The sequence below is a fragment of the Protopterus annectens genome, chromosome 1.part2 (assembly GCF_019279795.1).
Source record: "Protopterus annectens isolate FY-2018-M chromosome 1.part2, PAN1.0, whole genome shotgun sequence".
Taxonomy (NCBI): Eukaryota; Metazoa; Chordata; order Ceratodontiformes; family Protopteridae; genus Protopterus; species Protopterus annectens.
This window is the reverse complement of record NC_056727.1, coordinates 1146552377-1146575080: the sequence shown is the minus strand read 5'-3', so window position 1 is coordinate 1146575080 and position 22704 is coordinate 1146552377. Positions and strand designations below refer to the sequence as shown.

Below are 22704 nucleotides of genomic sequence, written 5' to 3'. Positions count from 1 at the left end.
ATGCTTAATTTCCAGACTAGCCTGATACAGCTGTTGCCAGTGCTAAGCTACATGTTGATATGACTGTCATGACTTTGTTACTGTCACATCCATGGTTAGATCACTGTATGCACTACTCGCCCTAACAGACATTGTCCACACTACTGTACAGAACACAGATAACATGATTCAGATGTTTGACATTTAATGCTGAACTGCATATATCACAGTTATGTCCCACTGCACACAGCTACACACTATGTCCATGGTAGTAGTTATGCAGGGAATCTGTGCATAGACACGTACTGCTGCCACATACTGATGTTTCAAAGTATGTAGAGTAGTCTTCAAATACATCTACTACATGCCAGTAAATACATATCTGTTACATACCTTTCCTTTGTATGCATTCATATTTTTTCAGTCAGCTGTGTCTTTGGCTGAATGTAATATTTAATTTTTTTATGTTTAAATATTTTTTTTTATTTGTATATATATTTTTTCCACTGGTGTAGGTGGGGGTGTGAGTCTCTCTCTCACTCTCACTCTCTCTGTCTCTGTGTGTGTCTCTCTCTCTCACCATCTGCAATGGTATGATTGCACGTGTGGCCAGCAGGTACAGCATGCTTTTATAGGTATCTGCACATGTGCATGTGATGGCCTCTGCACCAATTGGTGGCCACCATTTTGTAATTGCATGCAGCCTGCTGTGTGGTAATTGCAGTACTCACTGTCATAGCAACTCAATGCTATAAATTGCTACGTCAAGTAGGCGTAGCCCTTTCAGCTTTCCAGAGTGGGGACCATGCTTGTTTGCTGTGGAGACTGTTGTGTAAGCCAGAAGGTTGGTATAGTTCTTATATCTGAAGCTTGGGGTGTAGCCAGTGATATAATTGTTGTACTCAGACCTGAATGTTGCCACTTACTCTACACAGTTATCAGTGTAGAATTGTACTCACCCCTACATATGCTAACACAAGATACATGGGAGTATGTAATTTCTTCTCTACTTATACAATTCACTGCCATACAAAAGTAGTTATTGAGATGTATTCATTTGGCACATGAACTGTTTGTGAACTGCTATACTGTGAATATTTATTCACACACTCAACTGTGTGGGGGTTGTGAAGTGCTGCTGTAACAGTATTTACTGCTAGAATGTCTGGTTCTGTTATCACAGTCATTTAATGCAATTCCACAACAACTGCTGGTATAGTTCCACTGAACAGGTTTTGTGTTATGGCATTCCTACCTCTCCTTTATTATATATATATATATATATATATATATATATATATATATATATATATATATATATTTCAGCAACATCTTACTGTATATCGACTGTGGCCTAGTGGTATTTCATGCAGTCTAGTGTTTCCGGGGTTCGAGACTGGCAGTGGTGTTTTATTTTGCTGCTGAGCAGAACAAGGCCCCTCATATGCTGGGTGACTAAGGCACTTTTAAGCAGTTGTAAGTGGGTTTGCGTGGGTTTGTGAGGCGCTTAGCAATACTAAGCTAAGCGCACACATGCGCACACTCGCTCAAACCCACTTACTACTGCTTAAAAGTGCTTACACCCGCTAACCCCTGCGCTCATTTCTTTGAAAGAAAAGAAAATGGGGTGATAGGAAAGAGGTGAAAAAGGGGCACAAAGAGGGAAAGACAATAGGGAAAACAGCTCGGGATGTGCAGGACAGGTGTAGGGAAGGTCCATAGCTGCCCATTTCTTTAACAGCAACAGTTGTGCATATACTTGTAATTTGGAGGGAATTTTGAAACCTTACACCCCTGAGAGAGGGGTGAGGACAACAAAGTATGTTGTACTGCCAATTGAATTTCAGTGCCTGTGTCCGGCGGACATTTGTGTATAATGGGCAACTATGTATGAGGCGTAATTGTTTTGCGGAATCAGATTGCCCTTTTTTTTTTTTTTTTCAGGTGAGAGTGGAATGTGAGGTAAGGGATGTAGGTATGTTGTGGGAGGTAGTTTGGGGAGGTAAACAGACAAGACAAGATGCATACAGGGGCGAAATATGACACATGGGGTGGGTGAACAACAGTGGTGGCTGGTGACTTCAAATCACAGGGGGGCTGCAGGAGACAGCTGAATGGGTGGGGTCAAGGGGGTGTGTGGGGTCAAGGGGGTGTGGTCAACCAGAAAGGGGAGGAGCTATGCACAAAACCACAAAAAACTAACTTTAATTAAATACGCTGCCCTGGGTGGCAAACCATCATTATGAAAGTCCAATCAAGACAAAAATAAGTGTAGAAGAATAAAAATATTTCAATGCATTGGCTGCATGACAGCTTACTTAATATCTAGATGGAAACAAAAGGTTGTGAGGCATGAAAAATAAATTACTTTTTAAATACATTACTGGAATGCCAGTCAAAATCAAGTATAAGAAAAACCAGAAGCACTCAACTCAAACCACTTCTCCTTGCACTGCAGTCCTAATTATAATATATTCAGCTTTATTAAAGTACCAAGTAACATGCTGAAAGTAGAAATCTATGTGATGCCCCCACTTGTAAAAATGTTTCTTATCCAAAAAGACCTGCTGCCTGACAACTTGTTTCATGGGGAAAACATGATAAAATTAAAATGAAAAGCAAACAAGAAACAAGCTCAAGATACATTGCTTAAAGGATTACTGTACAGGTTATGGACCACACATGATTGGCATTCTGTTTAGTTTATGGGTAAAGTCTGTAGAGATGACTGGAAGTCTCCAACAAGTGTAATGAGCTTTTTAAAATAATGGAATCCTGTCCTTTAATACCCAAGGCTTATACATTATCTAGTCAAGTATTCTCTGCATGGCAACAACAGAAAGGCTTTCAATGTTGGCAATTCTTTAACAGTATGCTTATTAAAGCTTACTTGCATCTTACGATCTCAGACAAGCTTACCTTATGGTCATTAAAGCATTGCTACTTAAAAGCACAGAGCAACAGGCACTTTGAGTAATAAGCATAAATCAACAGTACAAAAATATGACAGAAACCAGACCATTCTGCAAAATCAAGGACAGATGAAAAGCCACTGTAGTACTTATGCAGTGTGTCCTCCCCATCCAAGGTAGATACAACTACTCCTTGCCTTGCTTGGACACATCCAGAGTCACTACATGGGGACTGGGGTGCAACAAGCATGTCACAATTTGAAATCTCACTGGCTGACTGTGATGGCCCTGACACATTTGTCATACCTCTCAACCTCAAGAGCAAGAAATCTGGACAAAGCCATACACAGAAGTGGGACAAAGGCCCAACAATAAGGACAATTTTTAAATATTGCTCTAATAAACTTAGAAAGATAATAGAATAGGTCTTGCATTAGTATGAATTTTCTGAAGGGTATAAAATCTGAAACTCAAATGTCTGTCATTTTCTAACTTCAGTCTTTAGTGATGTCACTAATTTGCCAAAAACACAATTTTATGAAAATGGACAAAAACGTGATGCAAAAATATAAAATAGACACACAATACAGCTGCTACCTGTCAAAGAAGGGACACTTTAATATTAGTACTGCTACCTTGAGCAGCTGACAAAATATAAAAGAATCTACATGCATTTCAAGTAATCTATAACTTTGATTATTACAGTTCTTAATTGTAAACCCTCCATGTTTTCTTCCAAAATTGCTATTTTGCGGAGGGATTATAAGGGGGAAGAGCAACATTTTGAGCCAAAAATTGGGGACAGTTGAGAGGTTGGCTATGCCTAATTCTATAAAGCAATTTATTTGCATGTACCTCTCAACCTGTTAATGCAGTAAATCTGAACAAGGCCAAATATATTGGGGGCACATATAAACAGTACTAAAATTGCTCTTGTATAAATTGAGACAGTTGATAGAACAGCTCTTACTTTAACATGCATTTTTCTGAAGGTTATGAAGTCTGAAACTTAGAGTGACTTCTGGCAAATCATTTAGGAATTAAAACTACAAATTTTATGAACAAACCAAAAATAAGAAGCAAAAATCTATTCATTCTTTGAAAATCTGGACAGTTGGGAGGTATAGTTCAGCTGGGCCTGTCTGAGTTTGCTGCCCTTCCCCCCTGACAAAATAATGGTTGAATGGAGCCTCTGCAGCCATTCCAATGAACCATTATACTTGGCTGTTTCACTCCATTTACCATAAACACTAATGTGCATACTGCTTTACTTCTATGATGAGTTGGACTTCATTTGAAAGTTTTATTTTGTATTTTACAGCACAAACACTAAGTCATCTGTTAAACAAAGCAATGCAGTCTCACAATGAAAACTTAGCATTAAAACTTCTCTGCCCTTGAAACTCACATTCATTGAAACAGCATTGAAACCCACATTCAAAGAAAATACATTTTGCCAGTGGCAGATAAAGATTAATTTTGGGCTGTTTTCGAATCATAGGCTCCTTGCATATGAAACATACATGTGCTCTTTGATACACCTTCCTCATTGTACTAAAATTATATTCCTTGTACAATACAGTACACTTGTTACAGGATGTTTTAAATTTGTTTTGAACATTTTTTCCAGTAAGCAATGAAACAAACCATATGCACCCATAATGGCAAAACTGCCCAGTTGAGAACATTTATCATAAAAAGTCTACTCAGACTTCCACAGTCCACCATTATTAGTAAATATACACAATTCCACAGTCCACCATTATTAGTAAATATGCACAATTCCACAGTCCACCATTATCAGCAAATATGCACAATTCCACAGTCCACCATTATCAGTAAATATGCACAATTCTACAGTCCACCTTTATCAGTAAATATGCACAATTCTACAGTCCATTATCAGTAAATATGCACAATCTCTAAAGTCAGTCATCTAAATAATTCCACATTAAAGAAATCTGTAACTAATGAAGTGGTTGCTGCTAGCAATCACCTTTATATTTCATGGTTTCATTGAAAAATAAAGTGTCTGTTGCCCCGCAGGAATAAATTGTCTATATTACATTAAAAAAATGATAAGCTAGTAATAATATTGCAAGAGGAAATGGATGGCAAACTGATAACGAACTCATAGTTAGTATCTTCACCAAGGAGAACATTCTCAGTACGGCAGCATCTACCCCTTGTGGGAGTAGAACCCACAACCTTCTGCATCAAAAGCAAGTACACAGCCTGTTGTGCTATAGTATTAACTTGGCAAAGCACTAAACTTCTATTCCTGCAGCTCTCAGTTCCTTGTAAAATCTACTCAATACTCAACTGCATCTCAACTGCAGCTCAAGAAAACTGGAAAAAGCCAAAATGTATTGGGGGTCAAAAGCCCAAAAACAGGGACACATTAAACATTGCTTGTATAATCTTGGAAAGTTGCTAGAATAAAATGTTGTGTTGCCACCATATATTTTACTGCCAAGGTCCCTGAGCAAAAACAGTCAGAGTAACATACCACTCGCCACATCAGCTGCTTTGTAAAAAGAGGAAGACTGAAACTTAAATGGCTATCATTTAGTGAATTCAGTTCTCACCATAGCTGTCAACCTCTTAGTACAAAACACCTGGACAAACCCAGTAATGAGGGAATACAGCCCTCAAACATATTCAGTGAATTCAGTTCTTGCCATAGCTGTCAACCTTAGCACAAAAACCTGGACGAAGCCAATAATGGGGAATACAGTCCCAAAAATAGGGACAAATTTAAAATATTCATCTTATAAACTTGAAAATTGCTAAAAAAAAAGGTTGTGCTACTATGTATTCTGAAGAACATGAAGTTGGAAATTCAAATGCCGGTCAATTTTATTGTGGACAGAACAAAAACAATTTTCAGCAGAGACGCAGGGATTAAAACTGCAGACACATCTTTGTAAAATGGCAGGGCACCAGAGCAAATCCACACATACACAGGCAGGAGATGCACTCCACACAGAAGCCACCCCAACCAAGAATCAAACCAGAAAACCTATAGCTGCGAGGCAACAATACTACCACCGCACCATCAATTATGCAAGGAATTAAACATTCAGAAACCTGAAGTCTGAAATTCAAATGCCGGTCAATTTTACTGCGGACAGAACAAAAACAATTTTCAGCAGAGATGCAGGGATTAATACTGCAGACACGTCTTTGTAAAATGGCAGGGCACCAGAGCAAATCCACACAAATACAGGGAGGAGATGCAGACAGAAGCCACCCCAACCAAGAATCAAACCAGAAAACCTGTAGTTGTGAGGTAACAATACTATCACTGCACCATCAATTATACAAGGAGTTAAACATTCAGAAACCTGAAGTCTGAAATTCAAATGCCTGTCAATTTTACTGCGGACAGAACAAAAACAATTTTCAGCAGAGACGCAGGGATTAATACTGCAGACACGTCTTTGTAAAATGGCAGGGCACCAGAGCAAATCCACACAAATACAGGGAGGAGATGCAGACAGAAGCCACCCTAACCAAGAATCAAACCAGAAAACCTGCAGTTGTGAGGTAACAATACTATCACTGAACCATCAATTATACAAGGAATTAAACATTCAGAAACCTGAAGTCTGAAATTCAAATGCCTGTCAATTTTACTGCGGACAGAACAAATACAATTTTCAGCAGAGACGCAGGGATTAAAACTGCAGACACATCTTTGTAAAATGGCAGGGCACCAGAGCAAATCCACACAAACACAGGCAGGAGATGCAGACTCCAAACAGAAGCCACCCCAACCAAGAATCAAACCAGAAAACCTATAGCTGTGAGGCAACAATACTACCACCGCACCATCAATTATGCAAGGAATTAAGCATTCAGAAACCTGAAGTCTGAAATTCAAATGCCTGTCAATTTTACTGCGGACAGAACAAAACCAATTTTCAGCAGGGATTAAAACTGCAGACACGTCTTTGTAAAATGGCAGGGCACCAGAGCAAATCCACACAAACACATGGAGGAGATGCAGACTCCACACAGAAGCCACCCCACCCAAGAATCAAACCAGAAAACCTATAGCTGTGAGACAACAATACTACCACTGCACCATCAAATACACAAGGAATTAAACATTCAGAAACCCTTAAGTCTGAAATTCAAATGCCTGTCAATTTTATTTAACATTTTTTAATCAGGACAGTCTGACTTGGAACAAATAAACAATTTTCAGCAGAGGCCCAGGAAGAAATAATGCAGACATGTCTTTATAACATGGGAGGACACAAAAGCAAACCCACACAAACACAGGGAGAAGATACAGACCCCACAAAGAAGGAACCCCAGCCAAGAATCAAACCCAAGAACCTACAGTTGTGAGGCAACAATGCTACTACTACACCATCAAATATCAAGCATTGCAACATTTACAAACCACAGATATTATGAGGAACAGATAAGATCGAATATGAGGCAAAAATTTGAAATTTTTTTACAAATGGTGGTGGGTAGGGAACTCAAGTCTTTAACACCTGCATACAGGGTACAGGGTTCAAGCCTGAGGCATTCCCTACCACACCACCATAAGCACCTGGGGCATTTTCACACACACACACACACACTCTCTCTCTCTCTCTCTCTCCAGTAAAGCACAAGCACCATACACAAACTCCAGTAAAGCACAAGCACCATACACAAACCAAACTCCATACAAATAAACCTGTGAATTTTGAAAAACTAATTTTTTTTATTTTTCATTTTTCTTTCTTCTTTTTCTTTCTTTTTTTATTTTTGAGGGGGCTGCAGTCCGGCAGCCCTATGCCACGAGCCGCCCCTGGTGAACACAATTGACGGGGAAGGATGTTTGGAAATCGCAAGCCCATGAGCCCACAGATGGTAACAGTGGAACTGAGATCCCCACCCATGGGCAGTCACCACTGCACCTTCACAGACCCGAGGGTGGCTGTGCTGGTGCCTGCATAGGAGGGGAAGGCTCACCCATGAGTCGCGCCACTCTTGCCTCGAGCTGGCGTAGAGGATCAGTGACTGTATGCTCGATCTCCCTACACACCACAGCCCAGACCATTCGGAGGGTGATGGGTGGCCCTCCTCCGGCCACAGGGGGATGAGCCCCATTCCCTGCAGCGCTTACACCCGAGGGCACATCGCCAGCTGACATGGGAGAGGAGGATCCACTGGGACCGGCCTTCCCATACGTTCTATGTTTAGCAGGAATTAATGACAATATGGGTTAGTAACAGACAACAGCATTCCAAATTAGTTGTAACAACATGCAGTAATATTCCCATTAACCCAACACACAATAATTCCAACAGTTGAACAGCAAGCATAACACATGCATATTTAGAACAACAGTGGACATTCCAATGGCATGCAGTGTTGATTGGTGGCAACAGGCCACCAAGTTTGAGGTATGTGAACAGGGCACATGCATCAAAGTACATGCAGATATTTATAAACCAATAGGACATATGTCCCAACAATGTTTTTCAGATTACACATACCCATTTAGGTGTTGAATGGCATTATTTATGACCATAAGGTAGGGTGTAAAAAGATCACTCCATTAACAACTTATATATACTTATAACTTTACTCTACATTCCTACTGACTGCAGGTGTATATATCCCCGACATGTATTATTACACTAGGCAGTGTCCATTAAATTGTGAAATGGGTTTTGATAGTTGTTTATATACCTGACCTGTATCTGACATACAAACTGTTCAAGATGCAGATGTTACTGCTACATATTTCTATATTTCATTTATATTCATAAATCTACATATCTGGCTGTCTTCAGATGACATTATCAGCTACATTTCTACAGACCCCTACACTTCTAGCAGAACACTGACATTTGTGAGGTACACAATCACAAGCTACTCATGTGCCAGATTAATTTGTACATGCTAGCCATGTACCAACAGTTGAGGACTGTATATATGCTTAAGAGCTACTGGCATTCCCTTCATCCACTTTATATGGACCTACACAAGTATGGATTGACAGCACTTAATACAACTGTACTATTTACATACTGCAAGGGTACAACAACATATCAAAGAAAGTGACACGGACACAGTCCAGGTATTATACCTTTATTAATAACATTACACACGTTTGTAGTGGCTCTCTCATTCATTTCATATTTTGGTGCATGCAGAATAGTTTTATTCCAGACTTTTTATACCTTTATTAATGGGTTACAACACTTTTTCATGCTCTCTCACTTATTTTCTATTACAATACATGCAGAGACTTTATTACAGACTTATTATACCTTTATTAATGGGTTACAACACTCTTTTTCAGGCTCTCTCAGTTATTTTATATAATAATACATGCAGAATAATTACTAACCTGCCTGGTGGCGCAGCCTATCTGCATAGGCTTGCTGATTCGCAGCATGGACACCTGCAGCTGTGAAGTAAATGAAGGGACATTGAGACATACCTATCCATTATATAGACTACAATAGCATTTCTTACGTACTTCATTCCATGGCTACCTACTCAGTAGTGGGGCATCTTGCATATCATGGGCCTCCTGTATCCATCGGTTCAGTTGGTCCTGCTTCCGTCTCTTCAGATCTGCATGGTGGTGATGGACCTGCTCACCAGTCCGAGAGACGCCTGTGGCACTGGTGAGATCATGAGCTAACCGGTTCCAAGCCTCTGCTTTGTACTCCATCCCTTGGAACTGGCCCTGCAGGAGTCTTGACTCATGATGGTGGACAAGGAGCCAAACCATGTATTTTGACTCCTCGATGCCCCACCGTTGCGCTCGAAAGCGAGAACCCTCTCCAGCACTGGCCATTCTGACTGCAGATGGGAGCTACAACCAGTTATGGAGTGTATTCCCACCTATCAAGCTTAAATATGCCTCATTTCCTGCACTTATTTGTGATTGGCCGTTTTGGAAAAATCTCAGCTAACAGCAAACCTGCTTTACAATGGTTAAACTTCCATTTATACGTATATGTATGTTGACTGTGCATGTCTATGCTATGCTGTCATGGCTTGGTGGTTCAGTACTTTGTTTATGGTGCACAGTGTCCCGGGTTCGAGCCTTGTCATTGCTTTTTTTTTATTACTGTCCAGACAGGCTAGGGGGTGTGGCTGTGTTTAGGCGACTTTGCTCAACTTTGCTCTAAGTTGCTCCACGTTGCCCAACTTTGCCCGACGGTGCGCTGGTTAGTGCGGTGCACAGCTCCGCGCAAACCAATTGCACTAGGTAAAGCACTGCTTAGCTATGGGCAACTATATTGCGCTAGGTGAAGCGCTGCTTAGCTATGGGAAACTATATTGCACTAGGTGAAGTGCTGCTTAGCTATGGGCAACTAGATTGCGCTAGGTAAAGCACTGCTTATCTATGGGCAAATATATTGCGCTGGGTACAACGCTGCTTAGCTATGGGCAATTATATGTCAATATCCTTAATGCTGCTCACCTTCTTATATTTATATATATACATTTTGTTCACTAATACATAGGCCATTTCGATGCTTTTTACTAAAAGTTCATTCATATATATGTCTGGAATTGTTTTATATACTAATTTAAGACATAAAATTGAAAGGGGTGTGGTGGGACTAGAACCGGGAATGCCTCCTCTTTGTGCGAAAGCTCTACCACTAAGCTATTGCCATTTGGCTTAATTTGCATGAACTTTTGTTATTATGTTATTCGATGTCGAAATTGCTAACTGTAGCTAAGCAATGGGCAGACCCGCGCAAACACGCGCAAATACGGGCAGCTATAGCGGGAATTTAAAAAAATAATTTGAAGGTTTACATTTTACATTTACAAAGGGGTTTAGTATGTGGGGATGTGTACTGTTTGCTATGTGTACATTTCAGCGGACTCGCTCGTTGCACTTGTCATTTTCACATCTCTATGGTTGCAGGGGCGTGGATATTTCTACTGCTCGGCAGTCTGACACACCCCCTTCACTCTTACACGCTCCATGTTAGCCTTCCAGTTCAGTCAGTGTGCCCTCATGAATATGCATGTTTCCGTGTAAGACTTATTAAGTCTTACATGGAGGATTACTGAATCCCCCCCCATGTGTTAGCATATCTGTACACTCATTTTCATATCTACATTTTTAAAGTAATAAGGGTAAGGGAGATGTTAAACTGCAGACAACATTATTTAGTAAGACAGAGAATGCCTTGATATATTCTGAACTTAAATAAATGTTACAGGATATATTGTCTGTGATTTATCTAGACTTTGTAATTGTAAATAGTTATTGTGTTTCATTAACTAGCTTCATCTGACATTTATTTTATTGCTAATTTTGTTTTCAGTTAAACAACTCCATTACCAGGGCTTTATCTATCATTATAACAAAATATAAATAGTATTCCAAAACACGCATGGTGATTGATCTGTCTAATCAGTGTGCCCATAATAAATCTGATGTTCTTCATGGAAAGAAGTTCAGTTATAAGAAGTGTCTCCACTCAACTAACAGAGACTTCACTACATTTAAAACAAAACAAAAAAAAGCAGGAGTCATTAAAGTCCCTGGAAATAAGCTATGTATCTGTTAAAATTCTTATATTTAAGAGCTGCACAGCTTCTAAATAAAAGAGTTTTAACAGAAAAGGACAGCAACTGTAACATTTAGTAGCCAATAGCTGTGCAGGAAAAATATCACAGCTACTGCCTTCAATGAACCATATATTAAGGAATAAAACTGGAAACTGAAAGCTATAAATAAGCTTTCAGTAAGACACACAAATAAAACACAAGTGAGTATTCAGAATGCAAGAAACTCAGGGCATCACAGTTTTTGTGTGTTATGGTTCCTTTTACCTTTATATAGAGTGAAGAGGAGGAGAGGTAAAAGGAAAAGGGAATGGAAGAAAAGGGGAAAGGTCAGTGTGCAGTGGCAGACACAAGCACGCACAAACACGCACACACGTGTACACACACACACACACACACACACACACACACACACACACACACACACACACACAAGCACACATGCACACACACACGAACACACATGCACACGCACACACGCACACACACACGCGTGTGCGTGCACACACACGCACACACACATACACACACACACGCACATGCACACACACACACACACACACACACACACACACACACACACACACACACGCATGCACACATGGGCACACATGCACACACACGCGCACACACGCACACACACGCACACACACACACACACACACACACACACACACACACACACACACACACACACACACACACACACACGCACTATTCCAGCAGTTACTAAGTCTGTCAATCAGCACAGCACCCACACTGCACTGGCAAACCTTCTTAGACATTTATTTAATTACAAGTAGCTTAAATCTAAGTATGCTACCAAATGAAACCCAAAAAAGCTAAAGCACAGGTGCATTTTGTTACACTCTTTCCTTCATAAAAAATCAGTGTAGAAATTTATCCAAATCCTGGCCCCACAGGGAAAAAAAAAACACTAACAGCATAGTATTAAATGCACCACTCCCCCCCCCTCCAATTCCAGCAATTTCCTTGTAAATATCAATCTTAGAAACATATGCAATAAAATGCAGGACATTCATGCTTATGTTGCCACATATTCCCCAGACATAACCATAGAGACAAGAAGTTGGCTGAAAAAAGACATAAATGACAATGAAATGGCTCTACCTGGTTTCAATATAATTGGGCTTGGCAGAACAAATAAATGGGCAGGTGGAATTGCAATAATCTACAAGAATTCCCTAAACATAACCACGTACACACAGGAGATAATACTACTTAATACTACTTAAGAGTGAATCTGCAATCTACCCTAAAAATTATAGACCAATAACTTACCTTCCGACAACAGATAAACTGTACACTAGAACTGATGCAAACAGAGTTTATAGCCATTTAGAAGAAAACTCAATTATGGCAATAGAACAAAAGGGCAATAAAAGAACATCATATGGAACAAAGGATCATTTGTTATTAAATAAAGTCATAGTGGAGAACTGTAAAAATGGAAAGAATCTAAGTATGGCATGGATTAACTGTAAAAAAGCATTTGATAGTATCCCACATTCAAGGATAAAAGAGGGCTTAAAAATGTGTAAGATATATCCTACACTGATCAACTACATTATAGTGACCATGAAACAGTGGCAGACCAGTTTGCAATTAAGCCATGATAAAGGAGAAATTATTATCCCAGGGATAAAAATTCAAAGGGGGATATTCCAGGGTGACTCTCTGTCACCACTGTTATTCTGTCTTGCCCTTACCCCACTAAGCTGTCTACTTAACAGTTTAGCCATGGGTATGCTTTGGCTCCTAGAAAACAACAAAGTTCAAAGACTTCTCATCTTCTCTTTGTTGATGATTTAAAACTGTATAGCTCATCAGATGAGGAACTGAAAGTACAACTGCAAGTTGTCAAAACATTTTCAGATGAGATAAGAATGTCATTTGGTCTTGATAAATGTGCAAAAGCAACCTTTAAAGCAGGAAAACTGCAGCACCAGGAAAACATCAGTTTGGGACAAGAATGTGATATAAAAGAACTTGAGCAAGAGGGAGTGTACATATATCTGGGAATTGATGAAGGATCAGCAATAAAACATGAACAAATGCAAATAAAACTTAGTAAGGAATACTTTAGAAAACTTAATCCTGAAAACAGCATTGGCATCTAGGGACAAAATCCAAGCTATAAACCAATTTGCTCTTCCTGTCCTAACTTAGTTTTGGAGTGATTGATTGGCCCCAAAATGTGTTGGATAGATTAGATATTAAAACAAGAAGGGTGCTTCATGCTCCCCAAATGATCTATAAAAATCAGTGTATACTAAGATTCCCCATTCCGAATGAGGGATGAGTCTCCTTGAAACTGATTACATGTACAGATCTGCAATAGTTGGACTCATCACATATCTGCTGACTTCACAAGACCGAAGCATAGTGAAAGTTTTGAAAAATAAGGAGAATAAATCTAAGATGAATTCTCTACTTAATCTAGCAGAAGCATATCAGCGTCAAGCAGGAATGGAAATCAAACCAAAAGTAGATAAAAATCAGGCAGCAACTGAATGTGCCAAAAAAACAAAATAAAGAATATAAGGTGAAGGACCAGACCAGAAGGTAAGAATGTGAAAAATTAATAAATATAGCTGCAAGTACAGAAAACTTCTGGAATTATCTCATGTTGATCAGGAACAAATGCAGGAATGGTTAAGGACAGGCAAATTCAAACCAAGAGATGAAAGGTTAATATTGGCAGCCCAAGATAGTGGACTGCATACTTGTTGATTTACAAAGCACATTGGACATGTGGGAGAAACAGACAAATGTAGGTTTTGTAAAACAGAATTGGAAACAGTTGCATACCTTGTTGCAGGTTGTGACATACTAATGGCAGAAGGACTGTATACTGAAAGACATAATGATGTGGCAAGATTGTTGCACTGGGGATTCTGCAAATATTATATTACTGAAGTGACTGAAAAACACTGGAAACATGAGCCACAAAGCATTATAGAAAATGATGAAGTTTACATCACATGTGATCATCCATTACTAACAGTTCAAAAGACAGATGCTAGAAAACTGGATATAGTGGTCCATGAACAGAAGACAAAAGTAGCATTGATCAGTGAAATCACCACACCCAGTGACTACAGTGTTTTGCATACAGAGAGAGACACAAAATCATAAAATATCAGGATCTGCAGGCAGAAACGAGAGCTATGTGGAAGAAAGATACCCAGATAGTTCCAATTGTAGTAGGAGCAATGGGTCTTATAAAAAAGAATCTACAATCATATTTAGATATATTGCCAATGCATGTAACCCCATACGAGTTGCAAAAGGAGTCATTGCTGGACACACTGCGGGTGCTGCGAAGAGCACTTTTGGCTGACATCAAAGATTGAAACAATACTAATTTCATGAACGTTAATTATACTTTGACTTAAAAATGGGGGCAATTCAAATCATATTATTAAAAACCCAAAATACTTACAGCAATTAAAAAATAAATAATACAGTTTAGTAATACAGGACTATTTACATCATGCCTCAAAATCAATAATAGGAAGACACTTTGTTTAGCAGCCATGTATGTCTCACCATGTAACAACATTACCACTGTGGAAAATATCCTATACTGGATAGCCCATCCTATACATAATAGTGACACCCCATCTGATTCCATAAACCTGCACAACATTACACAGTTGACTACATCAGTTACTACAGTCCATAAAAATACTGCTAGGCAGTCAGCCTTAGACTGGATTCTTACTAATAGACACAACACACATTTGGGCAGCTGGTAGCCTTCCAGCCAGCCTAAGTGACCATCAACCTACTTATGCTCTCAGAAGTGACAATATCCTAGATAAACAGATAATTTACAGCTAAGTTCCTAACTCAAAAAACTGTGACAAACACACTTTTTATCAAGCCTTTAACAGAATATAACTGGAAAATACTAAAATCTATGCCCTTACACTCTGCTGTCACATACTTCAATGAGATATTTCCAAAATTCTCAATAACCTTACTCCAGTAAATACCAAAAAGGGTCAAATCGAATCCTGCACCATGGTTAACAAAGGAAACTAAGAAATGAATGCTATAGTTTGACAAAGCCTGGAAAGAGTGGATCAAAAATAGATCAGAAAAAACATTTCAACTTTTCAGGCAACTAAGGAATAAGACAAAACACAAAATAAATTGTGACAAGTAAACGTATTATATCATCCTACAAAATAAACATCAAAACAACCCAAAACTCTTCTGGACATCCATAAACAAACTTTTATATCCAGGCCAAACTACCATTCCCATCCCTACATCCAACAATGCTACTGACTCTATTCTCACACAGTTTAACATCTATTTCATACAGACTATATTGGCCCTCACAAACATTAAAATGTCTACTACCCTCTCAGTACCTGTAGCCTCTACTAAATACCTTCAGCTATTTGACTTCAGCCCAATACCTACAGCTGCCATTAAAAAACTCCTACATAAGCTAAAACTAACCACCGTAGCTGCTAACCAGTTCTCCTCAGACAACTTAAAATGTCTGCAGATGCAATTGCTTTTTGTGGTTTGTGTATTGATAAATAGTTTTATATCCAAAAAGCATACATTCCTCCGGTCTGTGAAAAAAAGTACTTTATTATCCTTTACGCAAAGGTGGCACATCTTTAGAGTTTGATAACTACAACCCATTGCAACCCTCTCCCCTCAAATCAAAAACACTTGAAGAATATATTCATGCTCAGCCTCTGCATCACCTTAGCTCAAATAACCACTCACTGAAACACAGCATGATTTCAGACCCATCACAGCACAACCACCACCCTTCTTCATTTCTCCAGCACTATAAACCAGCAAAGGAACTATGGTAACCTAGTGCTGTGTTCCTAGATGTATCCAAAGCTTTCGATAATGTATCACTCCAACATTTACTCACTGAACTCTCCTCCATAGGTCTCTCTCAATTCTCCCATAAATGGTTTCTTAGTTATTTATCTGGAAAGCAGCAAGCATTCAAATGGCAATTGGACCTCACTTCCATTCATCCAGTTACTATAGGTGTCCATCAGGGCTCTATACTAAGACTTCTTCTTTTTAATACTTTTATAAACACAATTCACACTGTCATAGATCAAGTAAATATAGTGCAATACACAGATGACTCAATTCTAATATGTACAGCTCATAATATCCAGATTTCAAGAACTTCAAACCATTTAAATTTCTTTTTCTTCAGCTGAAACCTGGCTGAAAAATTCAAACCTACTCCTTATTCCCAGTAAAACAAAACTGATGCGCTTCTCCCCAAAACACTATCTCAGTCAAAAACAATCTTTCTAGGTAACATCTGCAAATAATACTAAAATTGAGTAGTGGCATATAAGAAATCACTAGGCATTGTAATCGATGACATTCATAAATTTAATCAAAAGCAAAAAATTCATCAGAGGACTTGCTGTACTCCTGTTACATATCCAAACTCTGGAACACCATCACTACACAAGTAAGAATGAAACTCCCAGGCTATAAATCCAGTTCAAACAATACCTTACCTAGTCCTGGCAATGTTCACCAACAAGTTGAGACCTCTAGTGAAAGCACAAACTTCTTATTGCTTTTCACTAACTTTTTGCCCTCCTCTACTTGAATAACTAACCCCTAACAATGTTTTCTCCTGCATTTGAATCAATACACCCCATTCTACCACTTCTTAAACAACACTTCTCATCTTTTTCTTTTTCTAACTGCCCCATCCATCACTGTACCCCTCTCATGCATCCCCTCTATACCTGAGTTATAAACCTTCCAGGTACACCAATTTGGAACAGCCAGCCTAAATAGAACTAGTCCTATTCAATGCCCTCTCAGTCACATGATATTACCACTGTCCTCTTATATACTAGTGACATCTCCCCACCCCTCCTATATAATCTTATAACTTACTTCATTATGTATCTTGAACTCCTTGCAAACATTTCTTTACTGACATGTAAGAGCACTAAACTTCTTTACCACAATTTTTTCTTATATAGTATCAATCCATTTACATTCTGCAAGACTTTAGAGCTACCAGAACTGTATAGATTTATATTTACTGTATTTACCTTTCTTGCAATTATGTTTGTTAATGTAAATGTTGCTCTTCTGAGAACTGCCTGAAATTCACTTGTTAATATAAATGTGGTGTGACAGAACTGTTTTTCCCTGGGTCTTCACTGAAAACAGGTTCTACTCAGTGTGACTTTTCTGATCAACAAAGACAAATAAATAAATCATATCCATACATAATCATATTCATATCTATATTGCTTATGTCATTAATATTCTCGACAACATTTTTCTTTACACAAATTTTTCCAGAGTTTAACCACTCTTTTAAATTTCAAAGAACATGCTGTGTTCACTCTCCCTATCCTCTTAATACACCACGATTTCCTTACTTTAATGGCTTTTATAACTTCTTCGGGTAAAATTTCCCACAGATTTACAGAATAATATACTCCATCCTTCTATCATTCTCTATATCATTGCTTTTCATTTCCATATTAACATTTGTTCTTGATAATTTTTAATCCCTTCATTTATATAATCTTTATCTATTTGCATATTCTCATTATCTCCTAAATGTTTAAACATTTTATATTCATATTTAAACATTTCTACTGTTAATTTCTCATCCTCTTCCTTTACCCACTTTAATACTCTACATAAGGTTAAAGAACAGAATAAACAACTGGATTTAATAACCTTAATCTCCTTTATTTTCACTCATATTCAACACACTTATTTTCATTGAGATTAATCATGAGCTTCATATGAAATAAAACACTAATTGCATGTTTTCTTTTTCACATTTTTCTGGGATCATATAAACATTTGACATATATGCTATTTTTCCTATTAAAACAGAATTCACCGGATAAAACTTTTTCTCAAATGTTAATCTACAGTCCTCCTCAAAGCCATATTTCTCATATTTCTTTTATGAAACCCTCCAACTGTATGACTACATACATTTTCCTAAATTTTATCCTAGCAAAGCCATTTCATTCATTGAAAAATGCCTCCCCCGTTTTCTTTACACCACCCAAATCCTTACTTTTATCTTTATTCAAAATCATTCCCATTTCCTTTAAACATTCATTCAGACAAACCAAGACTTCCCGCTTGCATATTTTATTCTTAGCAACTGCAACACTCATCTGCAGATGTCAAAATGATTGGACTCCCCTGTTCCTTTTACATCACATATCTAGCATCTTTCATTTTATAAGCTACTTCACTATCATTGTCATTACTAATGCAAATGATATCCGACTCATGGGACATCCTTGTCTTAGGTCACAATTCATGCATATGTCTTTACTCAGCCACCCATTCACTAACACTCTCACTCTATTATTCTGATATGCTGACCTACACACTCTCCTAATTCTATTACGTATTCCACACTTTTCTGTAACATCCCACAAAGCATCATGTCCAATTTTTTTATTTCATTCTTTTCATCTTTCTTCCATATACATTTTAATATCCCACTACATAAGATTTCTTAAACAAACCCCTCTTTCAACCATACATTCAAAACATTTACAAAGCACTCTTTTTGCCAGTCCCTTAATTTCTTGTACATTTCATACACTATATCATCTGGACCTGATACTAAGTCAACCTTTACTTTCCTAAGTACTTCATCCAATTCACTAATAGTCATTTTTTTTCATATTCTTCCTTAACTTGTTCCTGTTTTTTTTTTTTTTACTTTCCATTCTCTTATTTTCTTTATTTTTAATCTTATATATATTTTATATGCTCTACTGGAATATTCATAATTTGCTCTTGTGTTCCTTTTACCTCTCATTTTATATTTCCATTTCTCTCATTATACTAATATCCTCCTTTACTATGTTACGTAGACACCTCTTTTCTTGTAAATAATTTCTATGCTTGAACACTAATGTCCTATTTTCTTCTTGATTTGTTTTACATATTTTCTTTTCCATATCATAATACTTTCTTATATTAATCTCTAAATTCTCCAATACATTTCTGCACATTCTTCCATACTTCACTTTTTTCCTTTCATATATCATCGTGGCATTGAAAAAATACTTTTTATACTTCTTTTTAAATTCAGGTCTCCATTCAGACCAATTTTTATTAAAGTCCTTTATGATCATATGATCATTAAGTAACTGCAGTGTTTCTCACTCTCCAATTTCATCCCATAATTTCTCATTTATTCTTTTTGTTTCCTTTCCTATTTTAATATACTCCCTTTCTTCCATCACTTCCATCCATATTGCTAAATTATCCAAAATATCTGTCTCTACCATATCACCATCTGTTACACCCAAACCTTCTGACAGAACCAAATAATCACTTTCAGATCCAGTTGTCCCTCTTCTATAAGTCCATTGCCTTTTATCCCACATAACTAACTTACATTTTATCACTTTTTATATTTTTGCATCTTTCATTTTTTTCCTTTAAATCACAATTAAAGTCCCCTGCAATAATAATTTTCATGTTGACCACCAATAATCTAATATTTGATGAAACAAATTCTCTTTCCTTCCCATTTGCATAAGCATGCAATGCTATACTTCTAAAAACATATTCTCTTTACCTCACATCCACAACAGTTAACCTTCACATCCTTAATAACGTTACATCTAATATTTTTACTGCTTTTTTTTACATAATGCAGCCACTCCAGAACATTTACTTCCTAAATTCCATATTATATTCCCATTCTAGAATTTTTCTGTTTGAATCTTTCTTCACTTGAAAGGAATCTTGCCTACTCTGTAGGAATACTATCTAAATTATATTTAGTATACCATTACAGTATCCCTATCCTTCTTACAGTATTAACAATACTACTCATATTTACTGAAAGCACTCTAAAATGCTTGCCTTTCCTTCTTTTTAAGTTTAAGGAATATATTTTAAATTGTTGTTTTCTTGTGTTTAATTCTTTTCCCAACTGAATATTTTTCCGAGTTTATGTGCAACTATTCCTTGACCCTCAGAATCAGGGTTTTCACTATTTTTATTAACTGAAACACGTCTAAAACGATTCCTTACTTTTCTTTTTAATCTTCGGTGATGTATTTTTAAACCTTCTTTTCCTCAGCCTTACTCTAGCAACTATTGAGTTGCATTTCTTAACATCCTTTAACTCCCCCCACAAGTATCTAACTTATCACTTTCAATTTCTTATTAATTTTCAACACTCTCCATACAGTTACCTTCATCCTTCTGAAATATAACATTTTTATCTAAGTCATCTTTTATTACTTCATCCTTTTTTCATTAGCACATTTCTCCTCTTTCCCTACTTCATTACTTTCAGACATTACAATACTTTTTTTCATCATCCTGCTCAACATTATATTGCTTATTCTTTGTACAATCAAACAAAATACCCTTTGCTTTTATTTATTTGACATTCCTCTTTACACTTATTCATCACATGACTTCTCCCCCCACATTGATTACATCTTATTTATGAACACTCATTTATAAGATGATTTAAATTCCCACAAAAAAAAGTTTTGAGGTGTCCCATATACCTAATTGTACCTCTGTTGCCATCTACATATGTAACTGTTGGTAAATGCTTTACCACATCTTTTCATATTTTAAAATAGCATCCACTTCCCACACCCATTCCAAATACCTTTCTCATCTTTAACTTTCACAATATCCAAAACTGAATCATAGTTAAATGAAAAATATATTTTTTAAATCTTTGCAAAATCAGTGCAAAATTGAACAAACACTTTTTTTTTTCTTAATTGAGTCCCTTGCCTGGAAAATATAAATTCATTCCACTTGTAACAGTCTTTCTTTTTTCACAATTAAACAAAAATCTTTCCATTACATTTTCAGTCTCACATAAGTCACAAAATGTCTCCTTCCCTAAATGAATCAAGGAGATAATATATATTTGTATCACAACCCAAACGTAACACTATATCTCTTCTTTCTTCTTTATCTGAACATCAAACCTTTTTTCTTTTTAATAATGTTTACAGTACCTCTTGGTCCTCCAGTTGCATTAGCATACAGTTGCATCCCTCCTGTAACCTTATATCCATCCAGCTCACAGCTCATTTCCTTTCAGCACAACTAACTGTCCATTCTGAAAACCTTTTCCATCATATCCATCATATCCAACCATGACCAAAAAATTTCAAATTCTTCTACAGGATCACCTTTACTCAATAAACCAACCAGCTTTTCATCAGGCAAACCTCCAGAATAAATTTTAGTTACAACAACTTCTTCAAAATCATCAAATTTACAGTCAGCTAGGCACTGGCCATTTTACTATCTACTAATTTGTCATCAGTTTTCTGTCTGGCTGACAGAACCACGCTGTTATCACCAACAGTACAACTGTCTTCTCCCTCTGTTATTGCACAGCTTCTCCTAGCCGTCTGTGCACCAGGAACAGAAGAGGAAATTGCATCAGCAGAAATGTTTCCCCTCAAAACAAAAAAGGTACGGAAAGTTCCCCAATGCCCTTGCCAACTTTCTTCTATTTGTTTAAATATCATCTTAGGTCTCCCCTAAATGAGATCTCTTGCCTAGTGGGATTTATCCGGTCATCAAAAGACAAATAAAATAAAATAATCAATTGAAGCAGTGGGGTAATTCATTAATGAATTATGTTATGATAAAAAATTGACCTGTCTTTTAATTCTCTCTATCTGTGTCTACATAGACAGACTGATATATTATTTTTGTTAGCTGTATAAAGGTCATTAATATGAGTAGACTATTGAAACAGAGGAACATATACTAACATATGAAATAATAATTTTATCAGTGACAGAGGGCGAACACATCATTTGTTTACCTTTGATATCAAAATGGTGTTGCTCCCCCACCCCAAAATGCAGATATACCTTAATATACATATCCACCATACCATGACACACACACACACACACACACACACACACACACACACACACACACACACACACACACACACACACACACACACACACACACACACACACACACACACACACACACACACACACACACACACACACACACACACACACACACACACACACTCGTGTCTGAAAATTCCTATACAGATATTGAACTGCAGTGTAAGATAGGGATTACTTTTTTCAGTGAAATGCATCTAGAAATTTTTCTTTACAGGTACAATGGGCAGAAATACACATGGTGACTGCTTTAAAATGTTTAAATACATGGATATTGAAGTATT

At 37.4% G+C, this 22704-nt stretch overlaps 1 protein-coding gene across 1 annotated transcript in view; it reads left to right on the top strand.

The window, feature by feature from the left end:
• The window catches only part of LOC122792267 (angiopoietin-2-like), a 1226949-nt gene that overhangs the window by 1053088 nt on the left and 151157 nt on the right, over positions 1-22704 (top strand). The gene's annotated exons all lie outside the window — the stretch shown is intronic.